We start from the raw sequence: 24,618 nt of genomic DNA, 5'->3' as shown, positions 1-24,618 counted from the left end.
CAAGCAGGCTTCAGGCTCTGAGGTGTCAGCACAGAGCCGACGTGGGGCTCAAACCCATGAAATGTGAAATCATGACCTGAGCCAAAGTCGGACGCTTAACCCACTGAGCCACCCAGGTGCCCCCATAGTTTATTTTTAATGTTTATTATTTTTTAGAGATAGAGAGAGACAGANGAGACAGAGACAGAGAGACATGGAGCATGAGTGGTGGAGGGGCAGAGAGAGAGAGGGAGACACAGAATCCCAAGCAGGCTTCAGGCTCTGAGGTGTCAGCACAGAGCCGACGTGGGGCTCAAACCCATGAAATGTGAAATCATGACCTGAGCCAAAGTCAGAGGCTTAACTGATGGAGCCACATAGGTATCCCTATGTGGCTCCATCATTTACATTTTAGATCAGCTTATGCTGTTTAGTAGAATACAGTTTTTGAAAACTGTAAACATATAAAAGAATATAGTTTAGTGCAGGGTTTTTTTTTCTTGGCACTGTTAACATTTTGGGGTGGGTAACTCTTTGTGGTATGTAGGATGTTTAGCATTCTTATGCATGTAAAATGTTTAGCAGCATCCCTGACTTCTACCTACTAGATATCATAGCAAGTCCCCTATCTGCCACCAGCTATGACAACTGAAAATGTCTCCAGATATTGCCAAGTATCTCCTGGAGGATAAAATTGCCCTGATTGAGAACTACTATTTTAGTAGAAGAGGAATGGTGCTTTGGTGCTTTGCCAACTATGTGATCTTTGGCAAATTACTTAAACCTCTAAGCCTCAGATTCTCCATCTAGAATGGGGATAATGTCTGTGATGGTTAATTTTATGTGACCACTTGACTAGGCTGCAGGATGTCCATATATGCCATTAAACATTATTCCTGGGTATGCCTGTGAGGTTGTTTCCAGGAGAGATTAGCATCTGAATCGGCAGACTGTCATTTAAAGCAGATTGTTGTGGGTTTCAAGACTAATTTCCTTTGTTTTAGTTTTTATAACAATATTTATAGTTAATTAAATTTGAGAAAAAATTTCTCTTTAACTTGACCATAGTTAAATTCCCTTCACTTTTTAAAATCTAATGCAGCTGAGTGAATCAAGAAGAAACACATGTCCAGTTGGCCATAATGTGCCTCACTCATTTACTTTTATCCATTTATTAAGTGCTTACTAGACACTGCCAAAGCACAAGGCTACACAGTTTTTTTTTTAATTTTTTAATTTTTTTAATATTTTATTTATTTCTGAGAGAGACAGTGTGAGCAGGGGAAGGTCAGAGAGAGAGGGAGATATAGAATCTGAAGCAGGCTCCAGGCTCTGAGCTAGCTGTCAGCAGAGAGCCTGACATGGGGCTCAAACCCACAAACTGTGAGATCATGACCTGAGCCAAAGTCGGACGCTTAACCCACTGAGCCACCCAGGTGCCCCCATAGTTTATTTTTAATGTTTATTATTTTTTAGAGATAGAGAGAGACAGAGAATGAGTGGGGGAAGGACAGAGAGAGAGAGAGAGAGAGAGAGAGAGAGAGAGAATCTAAAGCAGGCTCTAGGGTCTGAGCTGTCAGCACAGAGCCTGACATGGGCCTTGAACTTACAGACCAGAGATCATGACCACTCAGGTCCCTGGGGAGGAGGATCTGGTTTTAGAAGAAAGATGATGAATTAGTTTTGGACTCATTGCATTTAAGTAGAGACATGCTTGAATAAATAGGTATGGAGGTAAGCATAGAGCCTGGGGCTAAAGAGAGAGTTTTGGATGCTGTTACTATGCGAAACCAGACAGAGAGTAGAGCAGAAGGCAGGAGCCACAACCCTGGTGAGTAAAGACTATTAGGTAACATTAGAGGATGAGTAAAGCTAAAGATACAAAGGATGAGAGAGAGAGTCACATAATAAAAAGAAAGTGTTAAATGTCACAGAGAAGTCAAAGTAAATAAGGCCAGTGAATTATCCATTGCCTTTGGAAATACAGAAGTTATTGAAGAGTTGAGGGAGAGTAGGTTTGGTGCAATAATATTGGTGTAGGCCAGTCTGCAGTGACTGGGGAGTGGATAGACAGTGATGAGATGAAGACAATGAATGTTGCCTACTTATTTAAGATGGTTGGCTATGAAAGGAAGGTAAGATGGTAGCTAAAGGTGGACATGTGGTCACAGGAAATTTTTATTTGCATTTAAATATGGTTATTAAAGCATTTCCCTCATTATGCTGAGGGAAAAGCATAAGTAATGAACGAGAAGATAAAGGGAGAAAGAGGAGATGTGGTAAACAATAATAACCCCAGTGAACCACAACTTCTGGGTTTTATCCCTTGTGACTTTGGCCTTGGTCTTGTGACTTGTTTTGGCCAATGGGACATTAGCAAGCATGATGCCAGCAGGGGCTTAGTAAGCACTTGCATATTGGGATTTGTCTTCCTATGAAAGCCATTCACCGTGCTGTAAGAAAGTTGGGACTAGAGACCAGTTTGGACCATTGAATGATAAGTGGCCACACAGAACCCTGGAAGATATGAGACTATCTGGGATGGTTTGGCCCCAGCTGTGCTCCCAGCTTAGAGACATGTAAATGACTCCAGACAAAAATCAGCAGAAGAACCACCAGGGTGAGTCCAGTTCAGATTGCAGAATCATGTACAAATAAGGGGATTGTTTTAAGCCATTTAGTTTTTGGTTGGATTGTTATGAATTAATAGATAACTGAAATGGAGAAAACAGAAGTTGCCTGAGTCACTGTGAAGACAGTATTGCACAGTGATTAAAGACAGAGGCTCTGACACAGGCCTTCTGGGTTCACTACTTAATGTGCACAATCTTGGTTCAATTATTTAGTTTTAGGGCGACTGGGTGGCTCAGTCAGTTGAGCAGCTGACTTCGGCTCAGGTCATGATTTTGTGGTTCATGAATTCAAGCCCCACATTGGGCTTGCTGCTCTCAGCCTGTCAGCACAGAGCCTACTGTGGATCCTTTGTCCCTTTCTTTTTGCCCCTTTCTTACTTGCATGCACAGGCATGTGCATTTTCTCTCCCTCAAAAAATAAATAAAACATTAAAAAAAATTAGCTTTTTTTGAATCTCAATTCTCTATCTGTACACTGATGAATAAGATGAAGTGAGATGATAGAATCTCAGGAAGCCTTTGATAAATATTTGCTAGTCTAATATTAAAGCACAGGTGGAAGGTTTTATTTCGAAGAGGAGAGGAGAGGAATTGTTTGTCCTTTTAAACAGAAGGGAGGAAGGCTTAACTATAAGGACACATTGAGGCAAGGCCCCAGGAATTCATGAAGTTGGACTTAGCTATATCTTTTTTACATTTATATAACATTTCACAGTTATAAAATACTTTCTTGTATACTGTGTTCATTTGATCCAATAAAGAAAGGAAGTAGACCATGTTTAACTATAAAGAAACAGACGCTTAAAGAATCTGAATTACTTGGCTCAATGCAAGGCTTAAGAGGTGAGCAAAGACATTTGCATTTGCAATGATGTGGATGGAGCTAGAGTATATCATGTTAAGTGAAGTCAGTCAGAGAAAGAGAAATACTATGATTTCATTTATGTGGAATTTAAGAAACAAAACAGATGAACATGGGGGGAGTGGGCAAAATAGAAAGAAGCAAACCAGAAGAGATTCTTAACTCTAGGGAACAAATAGGGTTGATGTGTGGAGGTGGATGGGGGCTGGACTAAATGGGTGATGGGTACTAAGGAGGGTACCTGTTGTGATGAGGACTGGGGTGTTACATGTAAGTGATTAATCACTAAATTCTACACCTGACACCAATTTTACCATATATGTTAATTAGAATTTAAATAAAAATTGAAAAAAAAGGAAATGAACAAGGATTAGAATGCAATGCTTTGGACTCTGAATCCAAGATTCTGACATGACTACAGAACAGATTGCAGATAAGAAATCAGAGATTCTGGCTTTGGGCCCTGGCTCTGCCAAGTATAAATACTACTTTAAACAAATTACTTAATATCTCCAACTCCATGTATAGAATGAAAATAACAATTCTTTGCAATGTCAAAGGGAGCCATTAGGGGGCACCTGGGTGGCTCGTCGGTTAAGCATCTGACTTTTTTTTTTTTTTTAGTTTCTTTTAATGTTTATTCATTTTTTTTAATAGTTTATTGTCAAATTAGTTTCCACATAACACTCAGTGCTCATCCCCACAAGTGTCCTCCTCCATGCCCATCCCCCCCTCCCCCCACATCCATCAGTCCTCAGTTTTTGTCAGCATTCAAGAGTCTCTCATGGAGCGAAATAAGTCAGGCAGAGAAGGACAAATATCATATGTTTGCACGTATAGGAGGATTAGGAGGAACTTGACGGAGGAACAAGGGGGAGAAGAAGGGCAGAAATGGTGGGGGAAAGGGAGAGAAGCATCTGACTCTTGATTTTGGCTCTGGTCATAATCTCACAGGTTTGTGAGTTTGAGCTCCATGTCAGACAGTGCAGAGCCTACTTGGAATTCTCTCTCTCTCTCACTCTCTCTCTCTCCCTCTCTCTCTGCCCCTATCCCACTTGTGCTCTCTTTCTAAATAAATAAATACACAAACTTAAAAAAAATGGGAGCCACTGAGGTGGAGAAGCTCTTCACAAACTCTGAAGTAACATACACATGTACATAATTATTATTTCCATTGCTCTGCTTTGTGTATCTCATCAATGTTATCATTATAGTCATTTATGTCTTCTATTAAGTATGACATAAAGAAAATGAATCTTTAGTGTTCCTTTACTTTTTCCTTCCATTGTTCCATGTCTTCTTCCCGTTGGTGATCTCAAACTGCCCAGGAGACCTAGTTCCAAACATGTTTACATTTAGTTCACTCATGAAAATACTGTCCTATATAACACACATTTAAATTCTAATTTTCTATATGCTTCTAATCCATACTTAGGAAACAGGGATATTCCTGAACTAATGTCTTCCTAAGGTTAAGGTAAAAGGTATTTTCACATTGGTCTTAGCCCAAAGGAGGTTACTACAGTGCTGAAAATCTTGGCATAGCTGTGAGAAGACATAATAAGACTTGGAGTAAGTGTAGAGTTTGTCACATGACCTCTGGCGGCCAATTGTGCAACTTTTTTGACAGTCAACTCAAGGTTTCCTTGTATGATTCCTGATTACTGACTGTCCAAGATGGAACTATTTTTAAGGGTCTCATGTTTATTTCCATCCTGAAATTAAAAAAACCCAAAATTTAAAGAGAGAATATGGCTGTGTCATTTAGAATGACTGAAGTTGGAAATCACCTCAAATTTTCTTTTTTTTTTTTTTTAACTAGGCTTCACATCCATTGTGGAGCCCAATGTGGGGCTTGAACTCACAACCTGAGATCAACAGTCAGCACTCAACAGATTGAGCCACTCAGGCACCCTTCAAATTTTCACTTCTAAAGCAGATGACAGTGTTTAAAGATTGGACCTTGTGGAACAATCTGGCATTCAGAATGCAGGAGGCCTCGAGTTCTTGTGTTGTGTCCTACTTTGTCCTTAGACCAGTCACTGGGCATTTTTGTCTCACTGCACTAATTGTATTTGCCACACACTGATCAAAATAATTTCACAGCCTTCAGCTTATTTTAAGAACTGAACAAATGTGCTGATTTGTATAAATAAGACAGAATAGAGAACTTTCCTGGAAAATGAGAGATTTTGAAAATAACTGTCATACTGAAGACTACAGGGAGGCTTAATTAGCTGATGCTTGCAAAGTACTTTGAAAATGAAATCCATGATGTCCTTGCTAAGTACGATGAATACCATTTAATCTTGGATAAGTAAAAAGTCATGTATTTTGAGGCATTCAAATTTGGTGTGCACTCTCTACAAAATGCAGAATGTCTTTTTTGTAAAAAAAAAAAAAAAAGCAAATAAAACTTGGTGAAAAATGAAGAAATGAGACAAATTTTTGAATACAAAGTTATTAGTCTTGAAGACTTAAATATGGAGTGCTGATGTGAAATTAGATCGCTATTTTGCCCAAATGAATGAGTCTATTCAGAGACATTGGCATGGCTGAAAGAACACTTTGGTATAGAACTGGAATCTAAGTTCCAGACCTGAACTGAATTTGCCAGCCAAGAGACTTTTAGTCAAGTCACTGGTTTCTTCATCTACAAAGCAGAAAAAATTATAGTATCTTTCCTATTTACCTTCTAGGGTTGTTTTGAGACTCAAATGTGATCATATAGTCATTTGATGATTTCACCTGTAAAAAATGAAATGAAATATATCTTTTTTACAATAATCATGAGGCAAAAATGGCTTAATAACTCCAATAATTAATGCTTCACTGAGACTTTAACTCATTCCTTTAGAGTTCTTAAGTGTTATCTTTCTTTCCTTTGTACCACTGTTTCTTTTCATGGGCGAAGAGGTTAGAAATGAGAGATGATAAGGAACTTTGAAGAAAGCCCTTTTCTTCTGTTAGGAGCAGAGTGTCTCATTACCAAACTTTCAGGAATTTTAAAACATGATAGCTAGACTGCATTTTATAGGAATGGCCTTTCTGGGGGAAATATAGGATTCGACATTTCAAATGCCTGAAGTTCTACTGACCAGCCCATAGAAACAAATATCCAGATGAAACATTTGGCATGGCAGAAACAGGTCTCCTCATTAAGAACCAAACTTCCATGAATGTTAACTCTATTCATGAATGTCAATAGCTTACATGGGTAGGTGTCTTAAGATCATTTCTACCATTTCTTATTTAATACACATAAACATCATACTACAGTGAAGATGTCTGTGAATTCTTTGCTGCTCCTCCTCTCGAGAGGTGCAATCTAATTCTCTTCTACTCAAATCTGGACTGGCTTTAGTTACTTGCCCAAATGATTGAGGTAGGCAGAAATGATATTTGAGGACTCGAGTTTGGCTCATAAGCAGCTTTGGAATTTGGACATAAATCTCTTGGAATATTTGCTTTGGGAGGACTGATCTCCTTTGTAAGAAACTTACTCCACCAAAGACACTGTTTAATGATGCCCGTAGATTACAGCTTTCCATCTGTCTTTGCAAAGGCATAGCACATGTAAGCAGAGCCACCTTGGACCCTCTAGAGCAGCTCATTTGCTAGCTTAGTACCTGTGAGTGACCTGCCCAAACTCCAGACCCACACAAGCTTGAAACATTATGAAATCATTAGTGTTTTAAGTCACTAAGTGTGCGAGCAGCAATACATAGTTCGAATATTAAATATCTTGAATGAAATAGCACTCAGGTATAGTCATTAGTAGTGTAGCATCACTTATCTTGACCCAAATATAGTTTTATTGAAGAAGTAGGTTTTTAAAAAAAAATTTTAATGGTTTATTTATTTCTGAGAGAGAGAGAGAGAGAGAGAGAAAGAGATAGCATGAGCAGGGGAGGGTCAGAGAGAGAGGGAGACACAGAATCTGAAACAGGCTCCAGGCTCTGAGCTAGCTGTGAGCACAGAGCCTGATGCGGGGCTCAAACCCACGAACTGTGAGATCATGACCTGGGCCGAAGTCGGATGCTTAACCAACTGAGCCACCCAGGTGCCCCTAAAAAAGTAGGTTTTGGGGTGCCTGGGTGACTCAGTTGGTTAAGTGTCCAACTTCAGCTCAGGTCATGATCTTGTGGTTCATGAGTTTGAGCCCCATGTCACACTTTGTGCTTTCAGCTCAGAGCCTGGAACCTGCTTCATATTCAGTGTCTCCCCGCCCCATCCTCTGTTTTCTCTTTCTCTTTCCTCTCTTTCTCTCCCTCAAAAATAAACATTACAAAAATAGAAAAAGGTTTTTATCATTGACTGTTATACATAATACATAATAAACTAGCTTTTATTTTTTAGATTTTACTATATGCCAGGACTACACTAAGCACTTCATCTATGAACCATCCATGTATTCCTACCTGTTGCCTCACCTCCACCTCATTTTTTTTTTTTTAATGTTTCATTTATTTCTAGGAGAGAGAGAGAGAGAGACAGTGTGAGCTGGGGAGGGTCAGAGAGAGAGGGAGTCACAGACTTCGAAACAGGCTCCAGGCTCTGGGCTGGCAGCACAGGGCCCAACGGGGGGCTCGAACCCACGAACCGCGAGATCATGACCTAAGCAAAAGTCGAACGCTTAACCGACTAAGCCACCCAGGCGCCCCTCACCTCCACCTCACAGAATGTCCATTCAATAAGAGCTTTCTGAGCTCTGGACCACCGTGCCCAGTCATGGATGAGGAGTCATGGATGATGGAATTGTTTTTCAGGGACATTCTCAAAGATTTCTCTCTCTCCAGCTTAGGAGAAATGTACATTCTCCCTCTTCTATAATGTGTAATTGAAGGATTACTTTAATTATATTTGGAGGCTCTCACAGGCTTATCTTAGGCAAGGCTGTGCGATAGCCATGTTTCCACATCTCTTCATCATTCCTCTCAGATTCCTCATCTGATTGTATCACTCACCACTCACTAATCTCACTGGGTCTCATTTCACAACTCTGCACAGGATGGGGTCATGGAGGCAGTGCTCTGTTCTGTTCTTCAGGCATTTGCCAGTCCTTCTGAAAGTTTCCATCACTGCCTATGTTAAAAATGATTCCAATAGGCTAAGAGAGCATGAAGATCTGAGCAAACATGGTATCTTTTTTTTTTAAGATTTTATTTTTAGGTAATCTCTACAGTCACATGTGGGGCTCATACTCACAACCCGAAGATCAAGAGTTGCATACTCCATTGACTTGAGCCAACCAGGTGCCCTACAAACATGCTGTCTTAAAATTGGTTACAGGTTTTTACTGACCTATAAACAAGGTCGTCTTTTTTATTTTATTTTTTTAAGAGAGAGAGAGTGTGTGCTGGCAATGGGCAGAGTAAGAGAGAATCTTAAGCAGGTTCCTTGCCCAGTATGGAGCCCATCATAGGACTTGATCTCACGACTGTGAGATAATGACCTGAGCTGAAATCAAGAGTTGGATGCTTAACCTACTGCACCCAGGTACCCCAGGGTTAAGTTTTCTGACTTTGGTAAATCTCAGGCTATGATCCTTCTGGTTCCTATCATATTATATAGATGATATATATAACTGAAGTTGAATGAAATATAGTAAAAATGCCTTGCTTTTGGAGCTACTGAGAGTGGTATAGTGGGAGAAATTATTTGGCCATATTTGTTTTTCTTTGTCCAAATAATATTATGGTTAATGTCTTTTTATTCTTCTTTCTCGGTGCATTCAGGGTTTTCTCATATTTACCTTTATTTTTTCCTGTCCCCATCCTTTTACCTATCATTTGGGGTAATAGATTCTTCAGTATTATGGCCAGAGGTGGATATACTATGAAGCTAAGAAGCTTACACCTTAGATCTCCTCACTTGAATGGGTTCCTTACAAAGTCCTGTACCTAATTTTGATTTTTCTATTTAAAAAAAGAAGTCCCCACACATACAGTAAACTTTTGGTTCACAAATTCTGAATCTCCTCCTGAGTATGACTTGCCTGAAGGCTTGGGGCATTTGCTGTGTTGCAGGACTTAATAACATCTGAATGGTTTGCTTCATGTTGTTAATGGCATGACAATTCACCTTGTGAAGCCTAGCCCATGATATGATCAGATATATTACTCCAATTCTTTTCCTGCCTTCAGCTCTTTTCTCTACCTGCACCCGTAATTTATTTTATTCCCTAAGTCCCTGGAATGTCTTTCCCCTTGAATGCCAGTTCTTAATTTTCTGCTCTGACTATTCTTATTTGAATTTCCCTTATTAGTTAAACTCTACCAGCATAATATAAAATAAAAAGAGAGACGATGGAAAATGTCTCTCTTTTGTTAATAGAGTAAGTTGGTTGTTAAGCTCTGCTAGTTGGGAGAGGAATTTCAAGTGCTTTCAGCTCTGTGAATGTACCAAGAACTATTCACTGGGGTAGTTCTCTTCCAGGATTAAGAAAAACAGTAAATCATACCTAAGAGCAGTTCCAAGTAGCCTCATTCTCATGGTGTTGGGATCTGCTGGGTAACAATGGTGGGCTTTGATGAGTAGTTCTTGTGTGAACCACTAATGAAAGCACTCACTCCAAGGGGAGGTCCCTCCAGGATTCAGCACATGGTTGAAGCCTCTCATGTGCTTTGGTGAGGGCCAACACAGTAAACAGGGACAAAAATTGCTTGTCCCAGTGGTGCAATGTTATTCATTACCTGCCTTCTCTGAAAGAAGCAGATACAATAACCCTAATGAATTTCATGGCTGAGGTTTGAGGAGTTCTTTGAAAATAGAGTGAAGAACCAAAGCATATTTAGGCCTTCAGACGGGGAAGTTCCAGAAGATTCATTCAAGCAAGGAGGGAACACAGCTGGTCCACAGCTGTTAATTCTACCTCTCCCACACTGGGAAAGTATTTTCCTCCCCCTGAATCTAGAAACCTTCCATTTGTTCCTCCAGATCCATACCATATCCACTGTCCAATCTTCTCCAACCTGAGCTATCCCAGGGCCTGTGAATGGCATTACAAGGTTTTCTTGCCTTATGGTTTCTATTGGGTACAGCCAGTGGAGTGCACTGCAGGAGAAATTTGGGGGAAGAAGGAGAGCAATATCAGGCTATACATTTTCTCAGTGCCCTCTCTGTGACTATGTCCCTCCTCTGAAGGTCGTAGACCCTCTCACCTCTCAGTGACCCTCTCCATGCAGCATTTTCTATCTGGGTGCAGAAAATGCTCCCTCCCTTGGTATGTACAGGCTTAGTTCTTATCAGTCTGTTCTTAGAACCCCTTGCAGCTTCTCTATACCCTGCCCACACCTTGGTAACCCCTTTATATATTCTATCAAATCCCCAAATTCAATTTTTTGGCCTGGATCTATCATTTCCTTGCTGAAACCTTGACCAAACAACACTTGATTCAAAATTTAGGATTCATGGACTTGGATATTTTCAGATCCTTTGCCAACAAAGCTGCCTCCTGCTCCCCAGTGCTGCCCTGTTTCAAGTCTGTCCAACAGTTGCTGTGGGGACCCACTTGGAACCCTCATGTTGGTATGAAGATTATTCAAGGTCGAGGGCATTTGAGATTAAACAGATGCAGAAAGAAACCTTCTTGGAGCTTCCTTTATCTGACTCACAGCAGAAACTTCTGAGAAATGAGACACTGCCATAAATTCCCTCTTGCAGGCAGCTTGGGCTCCTGGGAGACAGATCAAGAGTAAACCTACCACAAATTCCTCTCCAGGAGAGTTTTGTGGCCACTTATACTTGTATAAACAAACATTTCCACAAACTCTCTTATCTCTGGTTTGTTCTAAAAACGATTGTCTTTCCTAAAAAAAATCTGTTGTCCTTCCCACAGATGCTGTTTCTTCCCCTATTCCTTCCTTTCTCCTACTAAATTAGCTATACAGCCTTAAACTCTACCTGCTTAAGGGGCCAGCTACTTTTGTTGGCTCCTCTGTACATATGAATAAACTTTTTTCTCCTGTTAACCTGTCTTTTGTCAGTTTAATTTGCAGGCCCCAAACACCGAATATAAGAGGGTGAGGAAAAGCTTTTTCCTCCTCTACATTGCCTTAGCCAGGACATATTTTCCTTTTTCTTTATTTTTATTATTGTTAACTTTTTAAGTAAGCTTCATGTCCAGTAGGCTTCATGCCCAGTATGGACACTTAACCAACTGAATCCCCCAGGAATCCCCATGTTTTTCTTTTTAAATGGAGCATAGCAGTTATTTTTGGAGAGACCCAAAACTACAAGGTATTCAAATGTGATCAGCAAAGATGATTTTACTGGTAAAATCACAAATTTTGAAGGGTGAATCAAAGAGTTTTAGAAATAAATATGGTCAGCTAGGTCTGGGAGTATTTATGTTTGTTTTTTTTTTTCACTTTAGACTCCCATTTTTCTTTTCATGCAATCTCTAGAATGTTGACACCAGGATTGATCTGGAACCTTAGAAAGTAAGTTAGTCCCTCTGTTCTTTTCCCCTCCATTATGCAGTCTTTTCTATACCGAAGGAAATCCAACTCATTAGTTCAGTCTGACTAAACACTTTAAACACTGTTCTAAAACCATTGTTTTTGGGTGGTTATCCCAGGACATATAGAAATTTGCCTAATCAAGAGTAGTCTAATTAGCCAAATTGAAACAAAGTTGTATTTTGGATGAATAATACTGTACAAGGGAATCTGTTGTTAATTCTTTTTGGACAATGACTATTTTTGGTTTCATTGCACTAAAATGTGCACACCACATTCAGTAACTAGGCTATAGATCTCTAGAGATATTAGCCCTGTTATTAAGATGCTGTGTGGGGGCACCTGGGTGGCTCAGTCGGTTAAGCGTCCGACTTCGGCTCAGGTCATGACTTTGGCTCAGGTCATGATCTTGTGGTTCATGGGTTTGAGCCCCATATTGGGCTCTGTGCTGGCAGCTAGCTCAGAGCCTGGAGCTGCTTCAGATTCTGTGTCTCCCTCTCTCTGATCCTCCCCTGCGCATGCTCTCTCTCTCAGAAATAAATAAAACATTAAAAAAAAAAAAAAGATGCTGTGAAGTGTGAGGTGAGTCAGCTACCTCTAGCCATGACTATAACCTTAAGCCTCACTGTGGCCAACCCCCAAACACAGAGGATTTGGGAAAAATAAAACAACAAAGAATGAAACATATAGTAAGCATAGGCTAGATTTTTGTCTGTCACCTTTTGGGAAAGAAAAGCAGTCAGTCATATCCAGAGGTCGGACTATAGTAACCTTCTATGTTCCTACCCAGAGTATTTTTCAAAATATAAGAAAATATTTACTTTTGAAACCAGTCACTTTAAATTGTTTCTGATTACAAGGAGACATCATCAGCTGTTTTTATCAGTGAGCTAATGCTGTGCTCCTCCCCTGCCCCCATACCTATCTAAGAAGCTACTAAATGCAAGACCACTGGAAGTACCAAAACAAAAGCATCTAGTATCATCCTCTACCTATATTTTAGGAAATTACTGAAAAGTTTTCCTGGAAAGAGCTTAACCTGCACTCCACTGTGAGGTCCTTGAAGGCTACTATTATGTGCTAAAATTGGGGATCAAGAAAGAAAAAGAGAGGGAAAGAAGACATTTGGGGTTCAGCATTTGTGTTTTGATTCTTCTGAATTCCAATAGAATGCTGCATTGATTTAGAGTTAGCTCAAAGTTCTTTGTTTCCCAATGAAAAATTGAGGAAACCCTCTGAACTAATGGCTTGAGAGTTAAAAATCATCCAGTGGGCTAAGAGAGCATGAAGATCTAAGCAAACATGTGTCTGAAAGCCAGTTAGACATTTTCANATTAGGTACCTGAAGTTAAATCAAGTAGAGTAAAAATGTTTTGCTTTTGGAGGCATTTCAGAGTCTTTAAATGGTGGATTTTATGCTTCTTTATATACTTGAATTAACTTTGTGGGTGTAGCACTTTATCTGTTAAAACTTTATCCTGTTAAAAAAAAACCCACTGCTCCACATATATCTAATTAAAAACCTACCAGATAACTGGATGCTCCTTCTAAACTGCCCATTTTTTTTCTTTGGATAAGCTGAAAATCTGGATTTTATACATATTCTGTGACTATAGTGATTGTTGTTTCAGCAGTTATAGACTTAGGCCAGTACTCGTAAAATATGTATTTTCATAAATGACTATTTTGAGAACTGTCTCTGTTTATCTTATTCAGGTTTCAGGAATTTGGGGTGACACTTCTCTAAGCAGCACTGCAGTTTCTCATTTTCTCATTATCCTCAGGTGAACAGGTGGCTGAAAGTGTGACATAGGAGGCCAAAGACGTCAGGAACAAATTATAGGAGGATATTAGATTAAATAACTCATGACTTTTTTGTTGTTGTTGTTTCTTTAACATACTCCAAATTCAATTAAAAAAAAGTCATCTTGCTGCTGATGAGGGACCATAAGGCAAGCTGAGAGCAAAGCACAAGCTACCACCAACTCCTCCTCCCCCCTTCCCCCATGAGATGTATGCTGCATTCTTCACGCACTCCTGGCTGCCCAAGGACAAAGGAAAGGGAAAGAATACCAATGGTAAATTGATAGAGGTCACAGTCATGCAGGACAGGAGTCTCTATCAGTTTACAAATATCTTAGTAAATTATAAGAAAACCTATAGACTCAGTTTCCTGGAGCCCCTTATATCACCCGCCCCTCCATAGCAATGTGGGGAACAAAGGCAAGAAGGAATTGGCAGGTAAAATGAAATTTCCGCATAACCTGCAGCCCATTCACAAATACTTGAGGCAAATACAGAGTATGACATTTCCCCAGGAAGCCCCTACTGTGTTAATCTTAATGTCTTACTAGAGGGAAAAACAACCTGAGCTTGACAACAACAAGGCCTCAGGTATCTCTTTAGCTTATGAAGTCCCTCTGGAGGCCTCCCTTTTGCCTTTACCTCCCCAATTCCATAATATATAACCCGTCACTCCTTTACAACCCCAGTGCAGCTCTTTCTGCCCACGGGTCCTGTCCCTGTGCTTTAATAAAATCACCTTTTTGCACCAAAGATGTCTCAAGAATTCTTTCTTGGCTATCGGTTCTGGACTCTCATCACTGCAAAACCCCATCACTGAATCAAAAACGTGTCTGGAGAGAGGCTCCAAATTTTATTTCCTCAACTAATGGATGCTTGAGAAAATACCCAGAAACTTCAGCATCAGATATGAAAATATTTTTCCTTCTTATGAGAATGGGAGTAGTAATAAATTATGACCACTGCTCCTACTCAAGCAAGTGAAGGTCACTGCAACCTTTCTGCATAGTTGCCTAAGAGAGAGCAGAACATAGTCATACCCACTGCTTGAAGCCCCTTTGTTTGGCTTCCTTTTGTATCAAAAGGATTGGCTTTCACCATGGGAGAGGTTGTAATTGGATTTTACCATGAAAGGAGGTTGTAATTAGATTTCTCAGCAGGTCTACAAGCTCCCTCCCTGGAAAAACAAGGAAAAGGGTCTGGTTATCCTTTCCTCTAGCTGGGAAGGTAGCCCAGCTAAGCCCGAAAGGATTGGACTAAAAGGCACAGGCAAAATAGGCCGTGTGTGTCATCTACCCCCAGACTGATGGATGGAGCGAAGTCCCTCTGGCCTCTAAGACCAGTGTTTGGTCCTCTAGATGGAGGGTGGAAAGCAGTGCATGTGATAGGTAAATATTGCTTGGACACCGCATTTGGTGTGGACCATTTCTGATGGAACCCTATGACTCTTGGTCTATCTTTTGATGTCCTGCAATTTCTATCTCCTGGAGAAGGGAAGGGCACCTAAAGTCTGGCACTCCCTAGAATATCTTTCTCCATCTCAATTTAGGAGTGAACTTACACAAATTTACCAGAATATATTTTGGGTACTCTGATTCATTTTGCGTTCTTATCTGTAATTGGTTGCATTTCAGTTTCTGGGATATTTTCTAGAAGTTTAAATTCAAATAAGATTGGGTCAGAGTAGACTTTTGTATCTGATTTCTTTTCAGTTTCTATAGTTTTTTAGAACATTAAATAAATTAATTAGTTTAAAGGTATAATTTAAATTTAAACTTAAAAAGATAAATCTTTTTGAAGTTCTGCTGCTGTCTTGCTGCTTAAATCTACCTACTGTAACCATCTATCTCCCCCAGACACTTCTTGTGCCACTACCTCTTTTCTCTTTTTATCTCCTTTCTCTTCTTTTTTCTCTTAAGCATTAACAAGCTCTCTGACCACTGAACTAGTGTAAACAGCTATCCATCCCTCTAAAGGGAAGAACAGGCTCAGAGTCCATTCTTTTCTATCTCTTCTATTGGCTATGTAAATGACTCCTTGGAAATGTGAGTGCCAGGAGTTATTGTTTGAACTTCCCTCTTGTTGCCTGGAGTTACCAGCAGCTGAACTGACCCCTTTCTCCCTAGATGTTGGCTCCTTCATAGGCAGCCCCAGCCAAACTTACAAGCCTTCCTCCTTTCCTTCTAGGCCAAGGAAACTAAACAAATGCTTCAACACTTTTGGTTTTCAAGGCAGATTATGATTACTTGATCTGTTCATCTTACCTTGTCTAAAGTCCAACAAACTGAGAAAGACACACCATATACCCTAGAAAAAAGAAAGCTTTGCATTGACTGTTTTCCCTATTTTTCTTTTTATTATTGGTGTAGCATTTCTTAGAGTATGTGCATCCATGCTTTTAAATAAGGCTAGATATATCTTCTGTTGAATTCATTTATATCAGAGGAAGCCTGTAGGCTGCTATTTTTAGTAATTATTATAACTGTGGAAAAATTTCCTTTCAAGGAAATGTACTAAAAAAAATTATTATCATGGTTATTTCATAATCAGTCTCAAACAGATCATTTTCCTTCACCTTGTCCTTACATGATAGCCAAAGCTTTTGTTATTAGAGAGCAAACCCTTTAGTCACATTTTGGCTAACATATACATATTGTTACCTGATCCAGAGTTAAAAGTGATGCTTTAGGGCTTTTAAAGTATTAATGAGTCTCTTGGGAGAGCTCTGTAGCTTGACATTAAAGTCATCTGAAGGACTGAAAAAGATGCTCTTCTATTTTGAGTTCTCTGCTGAGTCACCATCTGACATCAAGTTGTCCCAGCTCTGTGAATGGCACAGATTTTCTGGAGCTCTGACCTTCAACTGGCCGTCATCCTTCCTAACCAAACCTACTACAATTATGTGGGGCCGAGTGAGGGATAAACATGGTTTATGTCAGTTGGGGCAGAGTCCAACCAGAATTCGACAAGAGACATTAAATATGAATCAAGCAGATAATAAAAATGCTTAGTACTCAGGGAAGAGGGCATTGTGGGGAGTTGCTTAGGATTTGCATCTCCCATTGCTCTGCTCTTTGCTCTCAGAGGAGCTGGCCTTCTCTGTGTTCCTCAAGTAAACCATGATCTCACCTGCTACAGGGTCTTTGCACAAGGTGTCACACTCTTAGAATTCTCTTGCCAGCACCCACTCACCCCAATGACCACACACACACACACACACACACACGCACACTCAGAGGCACCACGGAGTAACGTCTGTTTAGCCTTCAGGTCAAGGAAAGCCATCACTGACCTTCAGCAGAAGTCAGACTCCTTAAACATACTTTCTTAGAACAAAGGTGTTTTACCCTCTTAACGCTTACTTCAGCAGATAATTATATACAATACAAATTCAAATATACTGTGACTTTTTCATCTCCCCAAATCATGCTATAAAAAAGAGGGATTCACAGTATATTTTAGTGCTTCTGAGATCTCTCACATTAAAGACCACTGTCTCAATGACTTCATTTTGAACATCAAAGTACCACTTCAGGAAAACAGCCTGAAATGATCTCAAGCAATGCTTATTTTTGTCATGCTTAACATGGTCATCTTGACAGAAAAAAGGAGATAAAGATATTTAAAGCAGATTTAGTAATTATTCTTGAGGTATGATTTCATTACCGTGTTAGAATTGCACAGTTTTAGAAAACCACACTTTACAAACTTAAGTGTTTTCAAATAAGCCCTTGAAAGAGGGCTGGGAAAAGCAATGAAGTAATAAATAGAGTGAGAATTTATGCTTGGGGATCCAATTTGCAGCATCCACAGATTTTTAAGAAGTGTGTTATAAACAACTTACAGAGGACTGACGATACACTCGTCTGTATTAGATAATTACAGAGTGGATTCAGTGAGTCGATCTTGGGCATCTTAAGTACATATTACAATATACTATCCATTTGTGCATTTAGGTTGGCCAAGGACTTTGGCTGAAAATCTTTTCATTAGAAAAATAAAGATGGCTTTGTATTCAAGGTCACCTTATGTTTGGGAGTAAGCACTTTTTATTAATGTGATGATTTGTTTAAAATGACAGTCTCCCTCACTACACAGTAAGTGCCACTAGAGCACAGCCCTTCTCTATTCACTCCTGCAGCACCTCTGGCATTTCTTATGGTATAGAACATTGAAATACATGAGTTGTTTGAGACATAAAATTACTTATTTACATAATTGCATGGCCAAGAAAACACTGGAGAGACTAAAACAGAAATTTTAATGTAAAGCATCTTAATAAAAGATGTTTTGACACACTTTTACTCTGCTGTTAATCAAGATGAAAATCTTAACCCTTCTTTTTTTTCTCTTTAGAAATTCAACGGTTCACATTTATACAACGATAATTCTGGCATCTATATTCATTACAGTTTACTCATTGGGAAATTCCTAGTTCAAAAACTCTAGCCCCGGGGTGCCTGGGTGGCTCAGCTGGTTGAGTGTCTGACCCTAGATTTCATTCAGCTCATGGTCTTGGGATCAAGTCCTGCACTGGTCTCCATGCTGAGCAGGGAGCAGAGCCTGCCCTCTCTCGCATCTCTCTGCCCCTCTACTTTGCTTGTGCTCTCTCTTAAAAACAACAACAACAACAACAACAACAAAAACAAGCTATTTCCGTCAACGTTGGACATAGTGATGACAAATATCAAAAGAACTGCTACTTATTGAGCATTTACACCCATCATTTCAGTTAATCTGACCACAATCTTATGAATGGGCTGTTACCCCCGTTTAACGAATAAGGGATATTGAAGCCTGGCAAGCCTAACAGCTAACCTTGACCACTGGTCAGATTCTGTAATGAGAGCCTTCCACACGCCATCTCATTCAATCTCCACAACAGTTTTATGACTATTACTATCTCTGTTTTACAGATGAGAAGACAGAGGCAGAGTGGATAAGGTAAAACACTAGAGAGTGCCAGGATATGAGTCCTGGTAGCCTGCCCCAGAATTCCCCTAGATAACCACTCTACTGTGGTTCATTGTGAAGATGGGAGGAGCTGGGGGGAACTCAGAAAATGGATTTATTCTGGGGTGTGCAGTAGGTGCTATGAAGTGAGGTTATTTCCATCTTTCTTCCTTTGCCTTCCCAGGTGTTTCCCCCCTGAACTCCAGAGTAAACTGGTCACTGTTTTAGTAGCTTTCTTGCTCATTTTCTTAACACCTATTCATTGAATCTTTAAAGAAAACATTTAGCTACTGCAATTGGTGTACATAAGTTGGTTGCATAATAGGAAGGAAACAAGCCAAGACTGGAGACTTCATTTCTAAAGAAGGATTTTCGAGCAGACTAAGAGTTATTTCACAGAGTGGGTCATGAAACTCGAGTCTCTCTATACCCTTTCATCGCTATGACGACAGGCTGCTCCTGCTACATGTAGCCAGAAAAAGCAGCTGACATTTCAATGCTAGGAGCACAGGGGGAGAGGTTTACAAAAACAAAAAACAAAACCCAAACCCTTTCGTTTGAATTTCAGTTAGAAAGGAAAAAATACCCCCGGAGCAAGTCAAAACCCCTATTCTTGCCTTTAGAAAAGGTAAGAAAGGAGAAATGTTGGGGGCCTTCTTCCCTGTCCAACTAGGCCAATAAAACAGAACTGACTGCAAACCAGCATTTCATCTCACTCTCTTAATGGCAATTTGAAACAGAAAACTCCCTTTGGTTTCGTTTGACTTGGCCATTAAGAAGCAACTAATTGATGAAGCAGTAAAGACTCACAGTAATAAATACTTTGCGTTGAGGGCCCCCAGGGGAGTACAGTAGAGTCAGATTTATTTTTCCATTCCCTTAGTTAAAAAAAAGACATTTCAAAGAATATCTCCTCCTCCATCCCCAATTTTGTTATCAGAAAAATCATTTCAAGAGCAAAACCAAACACTTTCTCACGCTGTGCCACTCTGTTAGGTGCTATACTTCATATTTTAAGACATTTCATTTAACTCCTACAACAACTGCATTTGTGGGTATTATTATTACAGCTTGCTTAATAGATGGGTAAGCTAAGAAAACTGGAGAGTGAATTCCCTTCTTACAGAGTTCTAGTTGGGACACCTAGGTAGGGTGGTGTTTTCATTATTAGCTATGATTAATTGATTGCTTCATATGTACCAGGCATAGCTGTTTTCTTAATTATAACAACAAATCTATGAAATGGCAGCTAATTTTGTGATCTTCATTTCCACAGATGAGGGGACTGAGGCTCAACAACTCATTTGCCCAAAGTCATAGAGCCTGGTAAAGCTCAGATATAAACCAGGTCCGTATGTTTCCTGAGCTCACAGTCTTACTTTATTACACCATCTCCCTACAATTATTTGAGACCACACACTCTGTTCCCCAGACTTCTGTCCATTTTTTGATGCCCAAAACAAAAACCAGGCCCAAGTGGCACAACCAGTGCAAGCTCAGCCATTGGCAGAAGATGCCCTGTGGGCCCTGTAGAACCAGACCTGAGCTTAGCTAGGCATCTCTTGAGCAGCCAGATCTACTGGGGAACTTCTCCTGGATTTATGGGGGCTCCTCTCACCTTCACTGAAGACTGTTCCAGAAGGACATATAAAGGAAAAGGGAACCTGATGTCTTAAAATAATTTTTTCTTTATGTTTTATTTATTTCTGAGAGAGAGAAAGAGACAGCATGAACAGGGGAAGGTCAGAGAGAGAGGGAGACACAATCCAAAACAGGCTCCAGGCTCTGAGCTAGCTGTCAGCACAGAGCCCAACCGCGGGCTCGAACCCACAAACTGTGAGGTCATGACCTGAGCCAAAGTCAGACGCCTAACCCACTGAGCCACTCAGGCACCCCCACCTGATGTCTTTTTAACAGCTGTTGTTTATGTTCTTCTTTGTAGAAAAAGATTCCCAACATGTTCTGGACAGTGTGCTAAAGTTAAATAAAATAGCAATGTTTGTGTACTGTTACCAAATAATGGAATAAAAATAATAATCAGTCAAGAGGAAATGAAATGAATAATGTTCTGGAGTTGTCTAGATAACATCACTGTTCATTTCATTCCTGTCATCACTATTTACTTTCACGTAGTTGAGAAGTGAAGCTGCACATGAGAAAGTACTGGGGACTGAATCCCAAAAGACCTGGAGAGGAAACCTCAGGAATTGCTAAATCGCTGTACAGAAGTTCCATAAAAGAAAAAAGCCAAGATTCATTAAAAATTTGGAAAGTCACATTAGTTGATTGGATGATAAGTGGATGAAATGGACTGCTCTTCTTTGCTAGATCTGGTTGAATGAACAGAAATATAAACTTAAATCTTTCCTAAGAGGGGTGTCATTTTTTTAAATAGTCATAGTTAACAATAGTCACTACCATCAAAATTTAGATGAAGAAGCTCTGAGCTGAAAAAAAGTTGATATCCAAGAGACATGGGAGAATTTATTAAAAAGATTTTTGCTAAGTTGGATTGAGTGAACATTTCTATTCAGTGTACTTAGGCTGTGGGCCAGAGGAAAGCTCAGACACAATGCCAAGGTGACATATTTAACCTCTTTGCAGATTAAAGGCAGTGCAAAAGAGATACTCTTTCCCCAGTACATCTTGGTTATACTATCAACAGTATCGATCTATAGTTGAAAGGATGGTTTTCTCCTGCAGGGGGACCTCCAATACCTAGGAAGAATGAGTGAGCATGACTTGCATTACTGTTTTATTCTAGTAGAGCCTATACCTTACGATGTAGGAGTTGCCACAGTCTCCTTAGCATTTTGGTTTTCTTTCCTCCTCCTTCCCTCCCCAAGTAAGACATCATTAGGAATTAGAGAAATTTTATGCATGTGAATCTTAAAAACTATGGAGGGAGACAAGAGACAATTAGTCATAAAAGTATAAAAGGGAATTAGGAAAGGAATAATAGTCATAATAACTGAAAAATAATAAAAGAAGATTATAGTAGTGTAGAACTTTCCTACCTTTCGGAAAAACAAAATGTTCCATGTCTGTATTGTTGGTAGGTACAGACTGAGACAGTGCTGGTGATGAAATAATTTCAGATACTTTAACATGGAAAATATACATATTACTTTGATTTGAAAGTTCTTTTTTTAAATTACTTCCCTTATGATTTACTAAATATACTTAGTAAAATATTTCTATAAAACACATTTCCGGATTCAGACTTCACCAAGATCCGAATGCTAATATAGCCAACAATAGTTCTACATTTGTGTTCTTGGTCTTCATTAAAATCACCATTTATTACTACTTTCTATATAATCTTGAAAAAGAAAAGGAAACATGAATACAAGAGTTAAAATTTCTTAGTAAGTAGCTTTTCTGTAAATCACACAATTTTTTTTGTAAATAAATGGCTTTGTACTAGGAAAAAAAATATTAGACATCTTCACCAGATCATGCAGAGTAGTATAACAAATGCAATTAGAGGATACAGTAAACTTATTAAAATTTACCTTCAGGTAGGTGGCTGGACCCAGAGCCTTGATACAAAATTGAAGTTGAATCTTCTCTTTGCACACAGCCAGGAAATAAAACTTTGACAAATACCCAATACTCTTTAAAAAATCTCTTCCCTCATTAGCTCTGCTTCTCTGCCCAGACACACATTCGAGTCTGTTGGAGTTGAAATTCTGCTGCTCTGTCAACTAGTCAGGGTCTGAGGTGACAGACAAATGTGGAGGTTGGCACTGGGGGTATTTCAGGCTGTCATCGTTTTTGTTGCAGATTCCTGCAGTTCTCCGGCAGGCTGGCCTCTCTGAGGGCGCGAGGAGCTTCCCAGGCAGTGCAAGCCAACAGGGGAAGAGCTCATTCTGCCAGAGAGACTAGGGGGTTAAGAGTCCTCCCCTCAAGCTCTTGTTCTCAGAAGCTAATAACTTGGCCAGAACAGAAGCACGTGGCTCCTCACGCATTTTTTTCCCCCTTTTTCAAACAACTCTAAAAGCAAGCAGGATCCCTTTTTTGGGGATTTTTTATTTTAAGACTTTGAAAAGAAACTCTGCTGTTGTTTCTTCTTAAAGGAAATTGGGGGTGGGGGTGGGGGTTAAGGAAGGGGAGAAGAAGAATTGCAGCAGATGCATTTTTAAATTGTCTAATTGGAAACTGTTCTCATGAGTACAGTATCAATTTTAATCATAGCAGGGTACTTCAGATACTTTAAACTTTCTTTAAATGACCTTTAGGAAGATACGTACATATGAAGCATCACTCATTCATATTATAGATCACTTGTATGCCAGTTCAGAAACAGGGTGGCTNTGTAATGACTGATCTATAAGAAATATTCTCATGAAATAGACTGGTGTTACACGTGTATTTTTGACTTGCCATTCTGGTTATTTATGTAAGTGTCTAATCTGTTCTACTACTACTTCCACACTTACTGTACATTTATTACGTGTCAGACACTGTGCTAACAGTTTTCTATGCATTATTTCAGTTGAGCCTCACACGTTTATATGAGGTGAGTATAACTATGCTCCCATTTGAGGGTGGTATAGTAATTAAGTGGTAAATTCTGCATGCTTTGAGGCCACGCAGCTTGAGTTTACATCTTGGCTTCACCACTTCCCAGCTGTATGACCTGGGACAAATTATGTAAGCTCTGGAGGCTTCAGTATCCTTAACTATAAGATGGGGATACACATATGGGGATGAGAATAATATCTACCTCAGGCAGTTGTTCTGTTTTAGGTAAATACAAATGCACAGAACACCTCCTGCCACCCAGCAGACACTCAGATGTTAGCTATTGTGGTTTGTAGAGGAAACCTAGGCTTAATAAAACTGAGTGATTTTTCCAGAGTCTCCAGCTTGTAAGTTACAGAGTGGGATTCCAACCCAGCTACCTTGGCCAATTGCTATGCTTGTGTTACTCAAACTACAGGCTATGATACCTCCTTCTGAGTGAGCTGTGAGTTCCCTGAGGGTAGATATGTGCTCCTTCTGCCTGGCACAGTGCTTTGCAGACGGTAAATGCTCCATTAACTTTAAATGAATGGTTATAATTTAATTTAGATTTACTACATTTATGCCAAAGTCAGGCTGGAAGCAAAACGATGACAACAAAACTTGACAAACACCCCACCTACAATTGTAGGTAAATATGTCCTTCGACAACTGTCTCCAGCCACTTTAGGAACATTTGCCCTATTTATTTGTCAGAACACCACAAGAGAAAGGTAACAGTAATTATCTCTGTTTTGCAGTTGGGGAAATTTGGAAGCAGAGAAAACTGGGCAATTTGCCCAGGAACCGAAAACAAGTCACTGCGCAGCTGGGAAGTGTCTCACGACTCTACAATCAGGATTCCTTGTTCCCAACGGCCTTTGCAGGCACAGGATGAAATGACGTGATGTCCTTTTGCCTCAGACAATAGGATGTTTTTCCTTAGCCAAGGTCTAGGGTGTGGGCGGTCTCCTCAGAGGCAGGATCAAAGGAGTGGGCTGTGTTCGACTTTGCCTCTCCGCCTCCGGGCACATCTGGGTCTAAGAAGTGGAGGAGACACAGGCACCATTTTTCCAACAGCTCTCGAGGGCCATGGATGTGGCACTGTTGCAGGGCATGTTGGACAAGCGTTTCTGAAGATTCTGCTTCGTTTGGCTGTGGAAATTTTCTCTGGGACACAAACTATTGACTTCTTATTCTAATCATATTCCCTATTTATTGGAGGTTGCTTTAGGAGATTGATTTCAGGTAATTACATCAGTTGAGAATGTAGGGGAAGTTTGAGCTGGAGAACGATGGAAAAAAATTTGACCAACAAAAATACTTTTTCTAATCCTAAAATTGATATTTTACACATCTATGAAGTGACCAAAGTGAAATTTCTTAAAGAAGTCTATATTAACATAAAAATAATTAGGTT

At 39.8% G+C, this 24,618-nt stretch overlaps 1 protein-coding gene across 1 annotated transcript in view; it reads right to left on the bottom strand.

Annotated features, from left to right (window-relative positions):
- Positions 1-22,548, bottom strand: part of SPARCL1 (SPARC like 1) — a 47,356-nt gene extending 24,808 nt beyond the window's left edge. Inside the window, exon 1 of the mRNA XM_077765131.1 lies at positions 22,208-22,548. The gene's annotated coding sequence lies outside the window, so the exon portion shown is untranslated. The remainder of the gene's footprint in view (positions 1-22,207) is intronic.
- Positions 22,549-24,618: the final 2,070 nt, after the last annotated feature.

This window comes from Crocuta crocuta, unplaced genomic scaffold, assembly GCF_008692635.1.
Source record: "Crocuta crocuta isolate KB4526 unplaced genomic scaffold, BGI_CrCroc_1.0 scaffold134, whole genome shotgun sequence".
Lineage (NCBI taxonomy): Eukaryota > Metazoa > Chordata > Mammalia > Carnivora > Hyaenidae > Crocuta > Crocuta crocuta.
The sequence above is the reverse complement of the archived record's forward strand: the minus strand, read 5'-3'. Positions and strand labels throughout refer to the sequence as shown.